This window comes from Littorina saxatilis, linkage group LG5 (assembly GCF_037325665.1).
Source record: "Littorina saxatilis isolate snail1 linkage group LG5, US_GU_Lsax_2.0, whole genome shotgun sequence".
Lineage (NCBI taxonomy): Eukaryota > Metazoa > Mollusca > Gastropoda > Littorinimorpha > Littorinidae > Littorina > Littorina saxatilis.
In genome coordinates, this window is record NC_090249.1 from 37236967 (window position 1) to 37250099 (window position 13133).

A 13133-nucleotide genomic window follows, 5' to 3' on the forward strand; every position below is an offset into this window, starting at 1 on the left:
GCGACTTACACAATATAGTTTGTTTGTGCATGCAATTTGTCAGTGGCAATAAATCCAAAAGTTGTACGCTGGTGACCTGTGTGATTATGCGGAGAGAGAGAGAGAGAGAGAGAGAGAGAGAGAGAGAGAGAGAGAGAGAGAGAGACAGAGACAGAGACACAGAGAGAGAGAGACAGACAGACAGACAGACAGAGAGACAGAGAGAGACAGAGAGAGAGACAGAGACAGAGACAGAGAGACAGGGACAAAGAGACAGAGAGAGAGAGAGAGAGACAGAGAGAGACAGAGACAGAGACAGAGAGACAGGGACAGACTGATACATACATACAGACAGACAGACAGACAGACAGACAGACAAACAGACAAACAGAACGGTTGTACAGTGGTACCAGCGGCGACAGGCCTTCCCGATGAAAGGACTCCTGTTGCCCCTCTGTCTACTACCTGTATCTTTACCCAATGCACCTGGCATGAAAGGACACCTGCCAAGGTAGGGACACTTTTGGCTGGTCCCATTGGTGTCCTTTTATGGCAGGTACCACTGTACAGACAAAAGGTTGGTGAATACACCATAAATATGCAACGACTATGTTTGAATAGACAAAGAGAGAAACACACAGAGGGACAGGCACGCAGAATCCTTTCTTTATTTGGTGTTTAACGTCGTTTTCAACCGTTCAAGGTTATATCGCGACGCACGCAGAATCCTACGAAGAGCGAAAACTGATTTATTAACAGTAAGAAACGAAAGTTAAAGTGGTCGTTCTAAATGCATTGAGCAAATTATTTAAATACCTCGAACATTGTTGTTGTTGTTGTTGTTGTTGTTGTTGTTGTTGTTGTTGTTGTTGTTGTTGTTGTTGTTGTTGTTGTTGTTGTTGTTGTTGTTGTTGTTGTTGTTGTTGTTACCATTTTGCTTTGTTTGTTTGTGTGGTACAATGAAGAGTATTAACTGCATTTTGGTGTTCCCTTTGTTTGAGATCAGCCGTGGAGCAAGCATTATTTGTGTTTCAGGACTGTGTAATTTTGGAAAATTAAGGCGTCATCGTACGGTTTAGAAATAATTTCCAAAACAACAAACATCGTTTTGAGCTTAAACATAAGAGACCTCGAGGGTATTTTACCCCGGTCAATCTTGTGTCCATTCTTCAAAGAAGTTGATTCCAAAACTGTCATCACGTCTTGTGCACTGAAACATAATGTGGATAAAGTCATCACTTTAACACAACTCTGGGGGACAAGAGTCATACGTCTTTTTCTTTTTTTCTTAAAAATTCTGTACATTGTTGATACAAAATGTATGCAGGTTCTTTGTCAAAAAGGTATTGTTGTTTTTGAGCTAGGACAGTGATACATTAGTCTGTTCGCAGAAATTTAGGTGCGGTATTGTTGTGTTAAAAATCGCTTGCGCAATTTATTTTACTAATTTATGCTGTCAGATTAATCAACATGATGATTGTGCCTGTATCTTCTTTTTTTATGAGAGAGAAAGAAAGGGTGTGCGTGGCACGTGTTAGGTGAATGTCAGAAGAGAACGGACGCGGGGAGAGGTGGGACAAGAGGGGAGGCAAGGGGGAAGGCAAGGGGGGGGGGGGGGGGGGGGTAGGGGGGAGAGTGGGATGACCTCTGAATTTGACCAGAGTGAGGACAAAGGTCATGTTCGTTTTTTGCAGACTGTGAACTTTGGACAGATTGATGTATATATTTGCATGTTTTCTTGTCTTGTGTTTTAAGACAGCGTCCTTGTGCATGTTGTGACCCCTCGTGTTTCAGTGATGAATTGGACCGTAGAGCTTGTAAGCCTATATGTGTGTGTAAAATATTACTACAAATACGTAGAGGTTACATGCCGAGTCTCAGTGATTATTAAAAATAATGGTCGAAGTTAGCGGATCATGAAAAATGCGAGCTTTAGCGAGCTTTTTCATGACCGCAAACTGAGACCATTATTTTTTATAATCACTGAGACGAGGTAAGTAACCTCTTTATTCCTCCTTTCTTCAGTTATTCAAAGAAAAGAGGAGTTTTTTTGCGAAAGTTTGATCGAATCCTATTCACTCAACCAGTCAACCTGCGCAGGCGATCGATTAATGCGCGGTTGTATAGTTCCGTGCAAATAATTCCATTCTGTTAACACTTCTTGTCAGTTTTTCCTATTTTGGACTAAAATCAAGTACACAGATATGTAGAGGTTACATGCCGAGTCTCAGTGATTATTAAAAATAATGGTCGAAGTTAGCGGATCATGAAAAATGCGAGCTTCAGCGAGCTTTTTCATGACCGCGAACTGAGACCATTATTTTTAATAATCACTGAGACGAGGTGTGTAACCTCTTTATTCCTCCTTTCTTCAGTTATTCCAAAAAAACAGGAGTTTTTGTGCGAAAGTTTGATCGAATCCGAATCACTCAACCAGTCAACCTGCGCAGGCGATCGATTAATGCGCGGTTGTATAGTTCCGTGCAAATCATTCCATTCTGTTAACACTTCTTTTCAGTTTCCCTGTTTTGGACTAAAATCAAGTACACAGATATGCTGTTATTCTGCTGTGGCGGTAAAGGCAGATATTGTGTGTTCTGTTTATGTTTTAGTATCGCTTAGTAAATGTTCTTTCGTCAAATGGGACTAGCAGACGAACTTTTGCACCCCTGTTCCAACGTTAATTACTGTATGAAGTTCAGTTTTCTGGGGAAAATAGTGTATGAAACCGCTTTATGTTGTTTAAATTGATGAGATGTGTGCATTTGGTTGCGTGTGATCTGTTTATAAAATGAAATATTGTTGAAAACTGACCGTCGGATTGCAGTCAGTGTTGTCGAAGAAACTGCGTTAAAAGAAGGGGAACTACTCTTGTCGCCAGAGTATGAGTTACCTGCCTTGGGAATTTGCTTGTGATGAACGGTTTTTGCACGGCAGATCTAGATTCAGAAAACAACCGAACTCATGGATTTTATATGGAGATTCATGTGTTCAGGCCTGTAGTTGTTAATTTAAATGCGGTATGTTTGTATTGTTTGCTCCAGAGATGTATACTTCGTACGTATAGAGCGTTCGGAACTTTTCAGTCGCAAAAGTAGTACCGAAACAGAACAGCTTCTCAACCCATTGCACTATCGAGGATTCAGGCTGTTGCTGGCTCGTTATTTGTTTGGTTGCTGGGTCATTATCGAAAAATAACTAGCTCTACAAGTTTACAGAGGTAAAGAAGCAGAGGGGGGAATAAATGCTGTTATTCTGCTGTGGCGGCAAAGGCAGATATTGTGTGTTCTGTATATGTTTTGGTATCGCTTAGGATAATGTTCTTTCGTCAAATGGGACTAGCAGACGAACTGTTGCACCCGTGTTCCAACGTTAAAAACTGTATGAAGTTCAGTTTTCTGGGGAAAATAGTGTATGAAACCGCTTTATGTTGTTTAAATTGATGAGATGTGTTTATTTGGTTGCGTGTGATCTGTTTATTAAATGAAATATTGTTGAAAACTGACCGTCGGATTGCAGCCACGGTCTGTTGTCGAAGAAACTGAGTTAAAAGAAATTTGAAAGGGGAACTACTCTTGTCGCTAGACAAAGTATGAGAGTTACTTGCCTTGGGAATTTGCTTGTGATGAACGTTTGTGCACAGCAGACCTAGATTCAGAAAACAACCAAACTCATGGATTTTATATGGAGATTCATGTGTTCAAGCCTGTAGTTGTTAATTTGAATGCGGTATGTTTGTATTGTTTGCTCCAGAGATGTATACTTCGTACATTAGAGCGTTCGGAACTTTTCAGTCGCAAAAGTAGTACCGACGCAGAACAGCTTCTCAACCCATTGCGCTATCGAGGATTCAGGCTGTTGCTGGGTCGTTATTTGTTTGGTTGCTGGGTGTTTATCGAAAAATAACTAGCTCTACAAGTTTACAGAGGTAAAGAAGCAGAGGGGGGAATAAACATTAATAACGTGTGCATACACGCGTACGACAACAAAAGACATGCTTGTTTGTTTGTCGTGTTTTGTTGCCTCAGACACGACACTATTACAGAATGAAAAAAAAGCAGGTCGTAGGCCTAAATAGCGTTCATTCTATTCAGAACAAGACACTTTATACAATAAAAAGGTTGTTCAACTTCGTACAGAAACACGTAGGTAATGGAGGAGGGATACAGGGCAAAAGGGGGAACTGAAGAGAGAGATATAGATTGTGGGTGTGTGTAGGCTTATGTGTGTGGGTGCGTGCGTGCGTGCGTGTGTGTGTGTGAGTCTGTCTGTCTATTTGTCAGTTACTGGCCCTTATATGACGAATATACGCAGTAGGTTAATTTGTAAATGTTTATTCATCGGGATTAATTAAGACACTCACATCAAACACATGTTTTATAATCTCATAAAACGAAGACGCAAATGTTTTTCTTTACTTCATATCTATATACATATATATATATATATATACGACTTGTGTGTGTGTGTGTGTGTGTGTGTGTGTGTGTGTGTGTGTGTGTGTGTGTGTGTGTGTGTGTGTGTGGGTGTCCGCGATGCACGGCCAAAGTTCTCGATGGATCTCTTTCAAATTTGGTGGCCATATTCAGGTACACCCCGGACACAACCTGGTCGATGAGATATTTCAACACGTGCTCTCAGCGCGCAGCGCTGAACCGATTTTGGTTTTTCTCTGGATCCATTCCCAGTAACTCTTCCTTATCTTCTCCAGTGTTTTCAGCGTTTATCTCCCTTCCTTCGTGTGGCGTCAATCCATATTCCCGTTTCTATTTTTAGAAGGTCACTGTCGACAACGCTCAATCCATATTCCCGTTATACTATTTGTACTCTTCTCCAGTGTTTTGCGCGTTTATCTCCCTTCCTTCGTGCGGTGCGCCGGCGAAGCGGGTATTCATCTAGTTACCCAATATGCGAACTTCACTGAAACAACATTACGTTGTCTTCTTCGTCAAAAATTCATTGTCGTGCTTACTGAGAAACAACCTACATTGTACTCATACGCACGCACACGTGCCTGTGCGCACACACAGTGACGCAGACAAAGAGAGAGAGAGAGAGAGAGAGAGAGAGAGAGAGAGAGAGAGAGAGAGAGAGAGACATACAGACAGCCAGACAGACTGACAGACAGACAGACAGACAGAGACGGAGATAAACATAGACACACACAAAGAGATAGACAGGCAAAGACAGAGAAACAGAGTCAGTCAGAGAGAGAGAGAGAGAGAGAGAGAGAGAGAGAGAGAGAGAGAGAGAGAGAGAGAGAGAGAGAGAGAGATGGAGACAAGACAAGACAAGACTAAATCTTTATTATCGATGATAATAGATGAGCAAGAATATCAATTTTTTACAACCTTTTTTTACATCCAGCCCTCTAAACAGAGAGAGAGAGAGAGAGTTGCTCCTCCCTCTCCCACCACCACCCAGAAATCCCCCTTCTCTTCCTTGTACTTTTTTCAGCTGCAGGCGCGGTTTTTCAGACAAGGCATTCCCTGCAAAAAGATTACATTCGTAAAATACGAAAAAGATGCAAGACGAAGTATCTAATTTGTCAATTAGTTTTGACTAAATGTTCTGGGTAAGATCACGAATCGAGACGTGTATTTGTGTTAATAAATGTATTTGATGACATTATATCCGGATTTAAGTGAAAGTTGAGGCGGCACTGTGATGACCTAATTTTTCAACCAAGTTGCCTGAAATATTGGTCAAGCAGTCTTTGACTCAGTCCGGACTCGGGATTGCATTTCAGTTTGGAAGCTTAAAAATAATTAATTAGTTTGCGCGTTAAAGTTGCAATTACAATCGAATTTTCACTATCAGATACATTAGTGATTGCATTATTTTCCTTATCTTTTCCTAAATCTAAAAATTATAAAGATATGTCATGCTTACTCTGAAAATGCGCTCAGAATGAAAGAAAACCGTAGTAGGCAAATTAGGTAATTAGTTCGCATATGCTTCGCGGAGACGAGCGCAATCAGTCTCGGTTTTCGGGTTTGGGCTAGCCAAGCCTCACTATACATGTAGCCTTGATGATGACTGTTTTTCAGTGTTGATGTTTCAGTTTATTATTAAGGCCAGAAGATTAACTACATGTTTAGTTACTGCTTCGCGCGACTTCTTATTTTTCTCTGTCTTTACCCGTAAGCTGAGAGAATCTTTGTTGTTTTACAATCACGCACACGAAATCAAATTGATCAAAGGCTAGGAAAGGAGTATATTTTGAGTTTTTCATCCTTTTTTGGGAGTTGCTATCTTTTTTAACTCTTGTGTTCTATATCACAGTCGTCAACGAATGAAGTAACGCATGTGTATACTGTGTACGTTTCTACTACGATCAGAAATGTTAATTGCTCGAGTTGAACGAGTTATGTACGCGTCCCTACGAGGCCACTAGAGGACGAACACATCTTTTATTGTTTACAAGCGAAAGACCCCCATACCTGTAGATTCCCCACAATCAGTGACGTAGACACCAATAAAAGGCAATACTGATACGACAAAAACAAGTCACCGAAGCACAGCTGCGAATGTTATTATAACCTCATGTATGAGCCAGTAGGTATAATCTGGGATTTGTCTGAGCGATTTGCACGAGAAGAAAAAGGCAAAGGCATATTATTACAAAATATATTATTAAAAAAACAAACATGCAGCTGTCAGGTGTAGAGTTAACGTCCTGTAGACACATTTTGAACATAGCAAAGTTCAGTAGCACGATCTCTGGCCAATAATCACAATCACACATACGCTGACGGACCGGTGTAACACGAGAAAATTACTCCCACGAGATTTTTTACTCCGGAGTAAACATTTCGTACGAAAAAGTTACTCCCTTTACGAAAAAAGCACTCCCCCATTGCACGAGAAAATTACTCCCCAAGACAGGTGAGTTCCGAGTAAACATTTCGTTCAAAAATGTTACTCCCCTGACGAATAAAAAACGAATAAATTACTTCACCCTAACACGAGCAATTTAACTTCCCATGAGAAAGAAAATGTAAGTTTTACGCCCTCACGGCAAAGCCATTAGGGGCATGTTACACGGGAAAACCCGGCTTTGTATGAAAATAACAAATAAAAATGCAGGGGGGGGGGGGGGGGGGGGATGTAGACAGCTGGCTGCCGGCTGCTAGAGGAGACCTGAAATGGGCTAGGGACCGGGTTGGGTCGTCTTGGGTCAGTGCTGAAATGGTTACTTTATTGGCTGTTGGCCGAACGGACACCCGAGCTTCATATTTTTGCATGCATGTATTCGTGTTTCCAAGGCCTGAGGCTTTCGCTGTGACCCTGGGATCTTTATCGTGCGCATGCGTGCACACGGGGGTGTTCGGACACCGAGGAGAGTCTGCACAAAGTTGACTCTGGGACACACATCCCGCGCCGAACTTGGGGGTTGAACCCACGCTGATAGTAACAACCGGTTTTAAAGCCAGCGCCTCTACCGACTGGGCAAACTCCCCCCCCCCCCCCCCCCCCCCCCCCCAATTGGTTGGGGTCTTAACTTCCCATGCCAGGTGTACGACATTTTTACTCCCTTGTCCCCTGTTAGTCTTGGTGGTGGAAGGGGTGGAGGGAGGGTAGCGCGACATTCGTTTGCGCGAGATCACATATTGGCATTATCCCTTCGCCCGCATCCCATTTTTGCGTACGAGATTTTTACTGGAAGTAAAAACAAGTCGCGTAAGGCGAAAATACAACATTTAGTCAAGTAGCTGTCGAACTCACAGAATGAAACTGAACGCAATGCAACGCAGCAAGACCGTATACTCGTAGCATCGTCAGTCCACCGCTCACGGCATAGGCAGTGAAATTGACAAGAAGAGCGGGGTAGTAGTTGCGCTGAGAAGGATAGCACGCTTTTCTGTACCTCTCTTCGTTTTAACTTTCTGAGCGTGTTTTTAATCCAAACATATCATATCTATATGTTTTTGGAATCAGGAACCGACAAGGAATAAGATGAAAGTGTTTTTAAATTGATTTCGACAATTTAATTTTGATATTAATTTGTATATATTTAATTTTCAGAGCTCGTTGTTAAAGGCATATGTACGCGCTCCCGTGTTTACAAAGTGTAGTTTGCCCATAATCGATGTCAAACGCACCATAAGACCATGTAATGACGATATGTCGCCATGCGCGGACCATATACATGCATTACAGCTTGTTTTAGAGTCTCAAAAACTTTGGATGTAAACAAAGACGCGGAGTTATTTCCCTTGCGTCAACGCTACCTCTGTTGGCAAATCTATAAATAGGACGATCCAGATCAAAATGAAAATTAACATATCTCAACATTGAAGGGGTCCTAGACCACAATATTTTGCAGGGAACTTAATTTAGCATGTCTCCAGCTGTTGGTAAAGCAATTAGCGTGTATAGTCATCGAGTACATATGGCTTTAATCCAAATATAACATATTTATATGTTTTTGGAATCAGCAAATGATGGAGAATAAGATGAACGTAAATTTGGATCGTTTTATAAAAAAAATATTTTTTTTACAATTTTCAGATTTTTAATGACCAAAGTCATTAATTAATTTTTAAGCCACCACGCTGAAATGCAATACCGAAGTCCGGGCTTCGTCGAAAATTACTTGACCAAAATTTCAACCAATTTGGTTGAAAAATGAGGGCGTGACAGTGCCGCCTCAACTTTCACGAAAAGCCGGATATGACGTCATCAAAGACATTTATCAAAAAAATGAAAAAAAAGTCTGAGGATATCATACCCAGGAACTTTCATGTCAAATTTCATAAAGATCGGTCCAGTAGTTTGGTCTGAATCGCTCTACACGCACGCACGCACACACACACACACACACATACACCACGACCCTCGTCTCGATTCCCCCCTCGATGTTAAAACATTTAGTCATAACTTGACTAAATGTAAAAATGGGGAGTACAAATTTCGTAGAGAGAGTAATTTATTCGTGCCTTGGGGAGTTCTTTTTTCGTACGAAAAGTGTACTCGGAGTAAGAATTTCGTACGAAATATTTACTCCGGAGTAAATTTTTCGTGGAGTAAAAATTTCGTGTTACACCGGTCCATGCCCTTTTCAGGTCATGTTTACTGGGAAACCAAGTCATCAGCGCAGAGAGGATAATCGAATTACAGAATAAACAGGAAAATCTCATCCTGTTTTGCGAACTAAAGTATTGACTCTTACTGAGCAGAAAAACGTATCGAGTACCACAATGTTCAGACGTCATTGTCCATGAGTGACGTTTAAGACATGCACCCATTTATTAGTGTTTGTCCTTAGGTCGGTGACACTTCTTTGCCATGACTTTTCAATGTTTACTCGGAGTCTATTTGCCCTTAGAGATTCACTTAAAAGACTCACTTACAGACTCGCTTACTTACTCACTCACTCACTCACTCACTCGCTCATTTTCGAATTAACTTATTTACTGACTGACTTATTCACGCACTAGCTCTCGCAATTACTCTATTACTCACTGTTTCACTCACTGACTAACTCGCTCACTCACGCTCACTCACTCATTCACTCACTCACTCATAGAGAGAGTTTCCCACTGGCTGAAAACTTCAATGAAAAGGGATATTTTCTGACCTTGCTTTTACCTCCGAAAAAAAACAACGCAAAACTCTTCCTTCGTTCTTACCTTGTTGCAAAGTGGTGACGCAATTACGCTAAGCGCGAGGTCTAAGTACTGTCCTCTAATCCCTTTCGCAGACAAGAGGTCGTCTCGCAAAACGTTGACGTATTTCGTCACTGCGTCGCATTTAGGGAGATTAAGATGTACGTGTGAAGGTTAGCGGTACGGTTTTGTACTTGTTGGGTTCATCTTCTTTTGACCCATTGATCTAGTGCGACCACATTTTTACAAACAGTGCGGGTTTTTACATTTAGTCAAGTTGTGACTAAATGTTTTAACATAGAGCGGGAATCGAGATGAGGGTCGTGGTGTATGTGTGTATGTGCGTGTGTGTGTGTATAGATCGGTTCCGAGAAAACCACTGGACCGATCTTCATGAAACTTGACATGAGAGTTCCTCAGTATGATATGCCCACAATAATTTTTTTTCTTTTTGGGGGGATAAATGTCCTTGATGGCGTCATATCTGGCTTTTTGTGAAAGTTGAGGCGGCACTGTCACGTTCTCATTTTTCAACCAATTTGGTGAAAATTTTGGTCAAATAATCTTCGACGAAGCCTGGACTTTGGTATTGCATTTCAGCATGGAGGCTTACAAACTAATTAATGAGTTCGGTCATTAAAAATTTGAAAAACAATTTCGTCTTATTCTTCATCATTTTCTGATTCCAAAATCATATAAATATGTTATATTCGGATTAAAAGCAAGCTCTGAAAAGTAAAAATATGAAAATTATGATTAAAATCAAATTTCCGAAATCGATTTAAAAACATGTTCATCTTATTTCATGTGGGTTCCTGATTCCAAAAACATACATATATAATATATGATCTGTTTGGATTAAAAACAAGCTCAGAAAATTAAAAAGAATAGAGATACAGAAAAGCGTGCTATCCTCCTCAGCGCAACCACTACCGCGCTATTCTGGCTAGTCCATTTCACTGCCTTTGCCACGAGCGGTGGACTGACGATGCTACGATCGAGTATACGGTCTTGGTAAAACAATGCAGTGCGTTCAGTTTCAGTCTTACGCGACTTGTTGCTTTGGTTTGGCTGTTGGCGTTGAAGCTGTAGAGGTTTGTTCTTTCTTCAAGGCCGAGACTGAGAATCTGTCGACTGTCTTCAATTCTGTTCTTGTTACTGCCCCTGAGTTTGACAGGGTTTGTCGTGTGCCATTTTTCAGGATTGTGTGTGATATTCTTCATGTCTGAGTCTCGCATTTTGGGGGGACAGAACTAAGGCAGAAAAGTGACTCGAGCGGGTCAAGAATTAAGGACAACCTCTCGGTGAGAATTTAAAGACTGCGGTTCAAGGAATAAAATAGCCCACTAGCTGATTTTCAACCACACAATTTGCCAGTCAGCGATTCAACAAGCTTACTTTTATTAACGGACTGACCAGTCGAGCCCGGAAACTTCCAAACCAAGCGACTCAAGTTTACAGCGATCCATCTTGCAAACTAAAGCTCTTTTATTGAACAATGAAACTAAGTGCTTTGGTTTCTGGTTCTTGCCATGAATAAAAGGCTTTCAGTGGTCGGCCTGTCTGTCTGTTTGCGTATCTATGTGTCTGTCATGATCAAAGTTGTCGGTCGGAGAGAGAGAGAGAGAGAGAGAGAGAGAGAGAGAGAGAGAGAGAGAGAGAGAGAGAGAGAGAGAGAGAGAGAGAGAGAGAGAGAGAGAGAGAGAGAGAGAGAGAGAGAGAGAGAGAGAGAGAGAGAGAGAGAGAGAGAGAGAGAGAGAGAGAGAGAGAGAGAGAGATTCCTTTACTATCTGGGGTGATCTGTTCGCGTGAACGCGTTCGAGATGTGTTTGGTGTGTGTGTGTGTGTAAATGTCTTAATAAAACAAAAATACTACAACAAGAACGACAAAATGCGATTACACTGGTAAGTAGCTCAACGCAATGATAGGTTAAAAAGTGATCGTCATTTGTGACAAGGGATACAACTCCGCAAACATCTACCTTCAACAAAGCAAATTTGGCTTCGGTTGTCTCCCACTGATAGGCGTGGTATATCATCGTGAGTAACTTATATCACTGATGACTCAAGGATTTATATATATACACACACACACACACACACACACACACACACAAACATTTACACGAACACACGCACGCACGCATGCACGCACCCACGGTACGCTGAAGACAGAAAGGCCGCTGAAATACGAAAGAACGCCAACTCACGGACATGACAGCTATGTATACCTGGATTCATCGAGTGCAGATTTAGTACAGTGCAATAAATGCTTTAATCTGTTTTTAGACAAGTTAATGAACAAAATATCTAACTCTAAGCTTGCAAGCATAAAGGTAATTCCATAGTCCGTAGTGGGTCAAAGATTGTGTGATCAATCTCATTAAATAAAAACAAGTCGCGTAAGGCGAAAATACAATATTTAGTCAAGTAGCTGTCGAACTCACAGAATGAAACTGAACGCAATGCCATTTTACTCGTAGCATCGTCAGGCCACCGCTCATGGCAAAGGCAGTGAAATTGACAAGAAGAGCGGGGTAGTAGTTGCGCTAAGAAGGATAGCACGCTTTTCTGTACCTCTCTTTGTTTTAACTTTCTGAGCGTGTTTTTAATCCAAACATATCATATGTTTTTGGAATCAGGAACCGACAAGGAATAAGATGAAAGTGTTTTTAAATTGATTTCGACAATTTAATTTTGATAATAATTGTTATATATTTAATTTTCAGAGCTTGTTTTTAATCCGAATATAACATATTTATATGTTTTTGGAATCAGCAAATGATGGAGAATAAGATAAACGTAAATTTGGATCGTTTTATAAATTTTTATTTTTTTTTACAATTTTCCGATTTTTAATGACCAAAGTCATTAATTAATTTTTAAGCCACCAAGCTGAAATGCAATACCGAACCCCGGGCTTCGTCGAAGATTACTTGATTAAAATTTGAACCAATTTGGTTGAAAAATGAGGGCGTGACAGTGCCGCCTCAACTTTCACGAAAAGCCGGATATGACGTCATCAAAGACATTTATCAAAAAAATGAAAAAAACGTATGGGGATATCATACCCAGGAACTTTCATGTCAAATTTCATAAAGATCGGTCCAGTAGTTTGGTCTGAATCGCTCTACACGCACGCACACACACACACACACATACACACACACATACACACACACACACACACATACACCACGACCCTCGTCTCGATTCCCCCTCGATGTTAAAATATTTAGTCAAAACTTGACTAAATATAAAAAGAAGGTTGCTACAGTACCGCCTGAACTTTTGTGAAAGGCCGGATATGACATCATCAAAGACATTCATTGTAAACATGAGAGAAAAAAACCTGGGGATACTATCTGGAAGAATTCACACGTTAAATTTGATGAAGATCGTAGTTTTCTGGGAATCGCTCTGCACATACACACGCACGCACACACATTCACCATCACCCTCGTCTCGATTCCCAGTCTCAGAACATTTATTCAAAATTTGACTAAATGTTAAAAGAACAGACATATTCACTTAATTATAAAT